Here is a 6,887-nt window from a genome sequence, read left to right as displayed (position 1 = left end):
ACCGGGCTTTTTCATAGTGTATTCAGGGGACAGGCAGCTAGCGGATCAAGGAGAGATGCCTACAATTTGAGACAAAAATGTAATTGCGCTGAAACCATGCAGGAACTCATAGTGCACCTTTAAAGATCAGTTAACATTTAATTTCATTGTGCTTTCTTTTAGAAGGCTGGCTGCCAAAAATTGCCACTTACTAGCTAATTAATTAGCCTGAGTTAAACGCTAGCTATCAGTAAACAGAAAGTAGTGGCAGGTGTCTGGTGTGTGCGCCAGTGTTTGTGTGTGCCCGTGTTGGCCCGCCCCCGCATTTGGCGACTGGTTAGTGTTAATTTCGGATCCTGCTCACGTGGTAGAATGTTTTTAAGGAGAAAGTAGGCCTATCAACAGAAATAAATTATCAAAATCATCGTCATGGTAAAAAAATACGTCGATAACCGCTTCAGAATTCTCTACATTTTCAATGAATCGTCCAGCCCTAGGCTAATGTTATATCAGCTACATCTTCAGAGGCTGGATTTTCCATCCGGGTTGATGTGTTTAATCCCTCAGCTTGCTAATGGCCTCAAAAATACACACAATGAAAAGTTCCAGTGACTAAAACACACAGCTAAAGAGGGGCCAGTGTCTCTAAAACTTTGATAATTGTGCCCAAGTAGTATTAAAAACACACCTATAACTTTACTCTTTGTATGTTACAATGTAACAATAAACCCATTACGTGTAGGCAATAATGGAGAGAAAAAACATGCTAGCTAACATACCCTTATCCACCACATGCTGGATCACACTAGAATTACACACACATTAGAAAAAATAAACATGTATTTTACTGTTCTTGCAATGTCAACTTTGGCACATTGGCACAATGGCATCACTGTAATAAATGGCATGGATTCAGAAGATTAAACTCACAAGCAAAGAGACAAAATGCTAGGAGTTCTACCATGAAAATAGGTGTATGAATTACTACAAATGTGAGGCAATGACCACTGAGAACCGAAAACTCTGCCAGTGTGTTAGCTAGCTAATCTTAATCTGTGTCCTTGTCAGTTTGGTTCCATTCCATTATTATTAGACATTAAAGAAATTCTTGGAGCTATCCAAAACAGACAACAGTAGTACTAGTAATCAGATTTGCTCCAATCATGTATGCAACATTATAACCTATAAATTAAATGTTATGTCTACAGCAGGACACGCAATTTCCACCTAGAATGTACTCTGCTCAGCTAATACAAGATTGATTATTTTAAACTGTAATGGTCCTATATAATTATCTACGACTGTTGCCATTGATAACATGGCCACACCAATAGCCCGATCCAGTCCTCAACCATTTAAAACCGCCCTGAAACAGAACTAGGCTACTTCTGCTCTCCGGCAGCCCAACACACCCATTCTCCTGGGATCATACTGATCTAAGAGAGGGCTGTAGAGAAGACAAGATTTAGGGAGGACGCCTTCTCTGCTCAGACCAGACCGGTTAATGAGATATTTGCAGCGTTTTGTGTTCTGAAAGATATCTGGGATGGCAGAAAGCCACACAGGGTCTGTAAATTACACTCCCTCTTCCTATCCTTCCTATCATACAAATCTCAGCAAATATTTAAACTTTAATTAGCTATGTTATGGCAAACTATCCAGTTTCTTCCTCCACATAATATATTTTTGGCGTACAAAAAAATAAACCTTTTAAATAGAGGCAGAATGTGCACAGAAAAGAATTCCTCTGCAACTAAATTTTGCATTGTTGTTTAGCAGTGCATTAAATAATGCAATATTGTTTGTATAATAATTATTCTGCCCTTTGTTAGTATGTTGTGCTCAGTAATTACTACGATACAACACTGTGATTTTACTTACTTCACTTAATCAAAAAGCATTCAAGTCAGATAGAAAACTAAAGTAGGCTAACCCACATTAGTCGAGTAAAATTAACTGGAAGAACACATTAAATTGTATTTTAAGACAAACGCTCTTTACAGTTAATGATACTACATAAGCCATCCATACGATACCAAAACTGTCCTTGTTTAAATACAGATTGACGTCGGCAGTATTGAGTAAAGTTTATTATATTAGCATTTACTAACGGTTGCTTGACACATTATAGATACGTTTCACCACTTACTTAGCTAATGTACAGAGAAAACACAGAACTATCGAGCTATATCGTTATATTAGCTGGTATATAGAAATGGTTGGAAGGCCTTTACGCTTCTGGAGGCCCCACTTTTCCCTGGTCCGAGCCAAGTCAGCGGACTTGCTAACACGTTAACTGTTAACCATCCACAGCCAGTCCCAATACACCGCTAAATACAGCTAGCTACAGCCGCGAAGATAACGTTATCAAGGCTCATATTTGCCAAGTTGGCTTTGGTGACTTCGGTCAAATGTGGTGTTTCAAACGTGTCAGAAACACGTCTGAAACAAATATAAGCTATCTTAACGCTAAATGCACACCGCTTCGTTAACTTGCGGCTCAGGCTTACGAGCTGTCAAAAATGCTAACTGTTAGCATTTCCTAGAATGGGAGTTTCTAGCGTTTTAGTTAGCTTTGGCTAAACAGCCAGCTAGCGGAGTTAGCGTTTTAGCTTGTGAAAAAGCGAAAAAAAAAGAAAAGAAATCACAATTAAATCAAGTGGTGCTGTGTTGCTTGAATATGCTGAGTAGACAAATGTGACATGTTTTAAAAGTAGTGGTTTGTTTCTCGAATTTATATCTTACCCTCGTGCCTTTTGAAAGCTCTATTCAACAGCTCTCTTTGTCTGCAGAAAATGGCTATTAAGAGAAGTCAGGCATACATCCCCCTTGTGGACCACAGTGTCGGATGAAAGCACTAAAGGTACGCGGATACTTGATGGTATCATCCCGAACAGTTTAATAATAATTCGCTAAATACTAATCAAAATGATTTAAAAAGCTAAATTATTCTCTAGGCGCCGCGAGAACCCGTTCTTCACCATGGTGGGGGTCTTCTTTTCTGCCGTGGTCGCTGCTGCTCTAGCAGCCAATATGACGGCGGTCTCAGCAGACAGAGAGCCGGAGAGGCGGACGGTGTTAAGCGTGAGGGAAGTCAGGAACACAACTGACAGCGGCTCAGTCCAATGGAAGAAAGGGAAAAGACGGCCACTTCCGACGGAGTACGCAAATAGGGAATGTCCCGGTGCTGGCCCCAGCGTGATTGGCGTCTCGTGTCACCAATAAACGAGAGAGGAGGATGAGGCTCTCCACTGGCAGCTACTTGGAAACGTGGAGTGGTGAAGTGATGCTGGTGGTGTTACAGCCAGCTAGGCCGGACCACTGACTCGCTGATGTCATCCAGGTAGGAGAACCAGGAGCAAGGCTCTGCATTAGAAGTGAGTGGAACCCCAGAATGAAGAAAACGCAGTTTGATTTCACAATCATTTATTTTTCTAGAGATTCAAAAGTAAAGAATGTATCAGAATAACTACAAACAATACTCTCACTAAATGCTCCCCATCTTCCTTTTATCATCATAACCAAGGCTGGATTACCAGTTGGGCAAGACAGGCAACTGATCTGGGTCTCCAAAACTCTGGAGCCCCTGAAAGCTCTGGGCTTACTGTTTGTCAAGTAGTTTCTAGCCTAGTAATTTAATTGAAAATGTGTTAGGGAGTATTATGTACCTCTAAAGCACTATTAACCAATATGATAAGAGCCATTATAGACACAGGCCTAATGTTGAGGAAGGTCAATGTGTCAACATCTAGTTTTAAAACCGTATTATTTCAGTTTTGTGCCTTTTTAATGTTTCATATTCTTAAATAATTAGTATTTAACAAAATTACCACACAGAAAACCTGGGGCCAGGTTAATACCTCTCCGGCTCTCTGTCTGCTGAGACCGCCGTCATATTGGCTGCTAGAGCAGCAGCGACCACGGCAGAAAAGAAGACCCCCACCATGGTGAGATAAAACGTCTCAAAGGAGCATTCATTGCACCAAATGCATGCTCTTGGGGGAATTGTTGGGTCTCTGTACATTATGAGTGTGGTCTAGACCTACTCTATATGTCCTGAGATAACTTCTATTATGATTTGACACTATAAATACAATTGAATTGAATTGAATTCATAGTCACTTGCACCCACACATGAGGTCATCTCTTGGAGTCGGCTCATTCATGAGCACATGACACAAGGCGTAATGGGAAGTGGAAGTGGTGTGAGTAATGTAGTAGTTAGCTGAAGCAGAGGGTGAGTTCAGGGGAAATCACCACCAGTCCGAACACATTAGCTTTTACATCTCTGAGCTGCTGATCTAATTTGTGCTTATGAGAGGAAATGAAAGAGAATTGCCTTAGCACTGATTCTTCTGCCAGGAGTGATTCACATTATTTTACTCAACATGGACCTCTCCTCCAAATGTTTATGCTTTGTCATCTGCAAACAATCCACAATGAGGATATAATAACTTACTACTGTGTCCATGATGACTGAGTGTGATTCACTTGGATCTGAAAGCCAAAGGTCTGTTGACAAAACCAGTATCACATCAGTTCTGCTACAAATGAGAAACATATGTTTAACTCGAGGGTTAAGTGTCCCAGCTTTCATGACTATTCATAATAAGGATTGTTCACATTTTTATACAATTAGACTACTTAGACTACTAATTTCGAAATGATTGAAGCAGCAAGTTGTGGAGTTTATTCTACTAGGATCATTTTGAAAGAAGTAAAGTGTCAATCACCCTTGAACCGGTCCATTCAATTGGTGGCCCGCGGGCCAAATCTGGCCAGAAGCTACCAGAGAATTTATATCTAGGGCTGGGTACCGAATATAATACTTTTTAGGCACCGACCGAATTGCCTCTAAAGTATTGAGTATCGAAAAATGCCTCGTCATTCAATACCCAATTTCAATACCTTAGGAATAAATCTCATCAGCAGCAGTGAGCCAATCAGCATGCAGCATGCTTCTACCAACATCTAATAATGTTTGTGATTGGCTGTCTAACGTTACACATCGTAGAGACACGCAGGAAAAACTCCACGTTACGTACAGAGTAGGAGCTGAAAAATAAATAAAAAGATTTGTGCCGTAATGTGCAATGCTGTAATTTCTTTTTGTTTTATAAAATTGGTATCGAAAAACAGTATCGCTTAGGAACTGGTATCGAAGTCCCGGTATTGGTATCGGTACTAGTATTGAATATTTTTTAACGATACCCAACCCTATTTATATCTAGGGCTGGGCAATATATCGATATTATATCGATATTGTGATATGAGACTAGATCTCGTCTTAAATTTTGGAAATCGTAATATCGTAAATGGCTTAAGTGTTGTCTTTTCCTGGTTTTAAAGGCTGCATTACAGTAAAGTGATGTCATTTTCTGTGTTACCAGACTGTTCTAGCTCTTCTATTATTTTTACCTTTACCCACTTAGTCATTATATCTACATTACTGAAGATTATTTATCTTAAATCTCATTGTGAAGATATATTTTATAAGCACCAATTGTCAACCCTATATCGCCACAATATCGACATTGAGATATTAGGACAAGAATATTGTGATATCTGATTTTCTCCATATCGCCCAGCCCTATTTATATCATATATATAACTTAGGCTATCCTTTATAACTTATATTAGATGATCAGTCTGTTTTCTTGCCAGATTTGCTTATGGCACGCAGAGAAAATAGACAAGACGGCGAAATATTGCTGCAGACCGGGGAGCTCCCGGCCGCGGAGCTCCCGGATGTTGCTCGTCCTGTCTGTCTGTCGGAACAGCCCATCTACATTTCATGGTTTTTAAAAATCTGATCCAACTGAATTTGTAATTGAATAGCCATGCCTTAGAAGAATACGTTAGTACGTAGTAAACTTTAATTTATTGCAGCAAGCTACTAGTCTTACTTTCCAATAAACTAAAACAAATCACAAAAGTGCTGACAGATAATGTTTGGGCATGGGCAGTCACTCAGGACACAAATAGATCTGGATACAGATCAGTCGTGATATTGAATAGATAGATAGATATAGTATGCAGGTCACATTTAATATTCAAACTATTATTTAGCTTAAGCACTCATACATCAAAATTGTTATCATACAGTACATTAAACGTTTTGGCGGTGTATGTCAAAAAAAATGATGGAACATCAACCGTTTTTCAAACTATGCTGGACTACAGTTGGATAAAGGTATTGCTTTGTCCAACATCTCTCTTTTCGCAGTTCACTGAAACTTAAGGTACAAAATAATATTATCTATTTAACCATGTCAGATCTTGTAATTACTGTTTTAATCCTTATTAATGTTTGCGTTTTGATCTGACCTCATCCTGAATTATTGTAAGACTTGTTCACATTCAGTTTGCCGGTATGTTTTCTCATTTTATTGCTCTGTTTGGATATTAGAATTATATTTGTGCCTCTAAAAAAAATAAGTTCAACAAATTTAGGACAAAACTCATTCGCAGTGTCATGCCAATAATAATGGTGATATGAATCAGTAGTTACAGTAGAAAGTAATATCTTTAATTCAGAGTACGGAAGACATAAAATTCAAAATAAAAGATTGCATAAAAACTTGTGAGCATAAACGACATAATTCGTTCCCTTTTGGATGTATTGTGTGAATCAAGATGTATAGTATCTCGGAGTTAGTCACGAAGTGACGTGACAAAGGCAAGATTGCCATCTTGTGGCAGTAGGGGGGAAACAAAATTGCATCAACATCCAAATCATGTTTACTGAGCCCTGGTAAGTGTCTCAAACGCCTCAAATCTGCTGTATTATAAATGTAAGGTATTATAATTAGTAGTAATAGTATTACAGTTTTTTTTGGATTGCTAAACGACAGTGGGCACAACTGGATCAACATGTGCAAAACTGTAACTACAGTCTGCATAGTCTG

The 6,887-nt window shown here is 39.0% G+C and overlaps 1 protein-coding gene across 1 annotated transcript in view; it reads right to left on the bottom strand.

Annotated features, from left to right (window-relative positions):
• The window catches only part of socs5b (suppressor of cytokine signaling 5b), a 14,135-nt gene extending 11,002 nt beyond the window's left edge, over window positions 1-3,133 (bottom strand). The window contains exon 1 of the mRNA XM_078272480.1: window positions 2,725-3,133. The gene's annotated coding sequence lies outside the window, so the exon portion shown is untranslated. The remainder of the gene's footprint in view (window positions 1-2,724) is intronic.
• Between the last annotated feature and the right edge of the window lie 3,754 nt (window positions 3,134-6,887).

Source organism: Sander vitreus, chromosome 17 (genome assembly GCF_031162955.1).
Source record: "Sander vitreus isolate 19-12246 chromosome 17, sanVit1, whole genome shotgun sequence".
NCBI lineage: Eukaryota > Metazoa > Chordata > Actinopteri > Perciformes > Percidae > Sander > Sander vitreus.
Note: the sequence above shows the minus strand (reverse complement) of the source record. Positions and strands in the feature narration are given on the sequence as shown.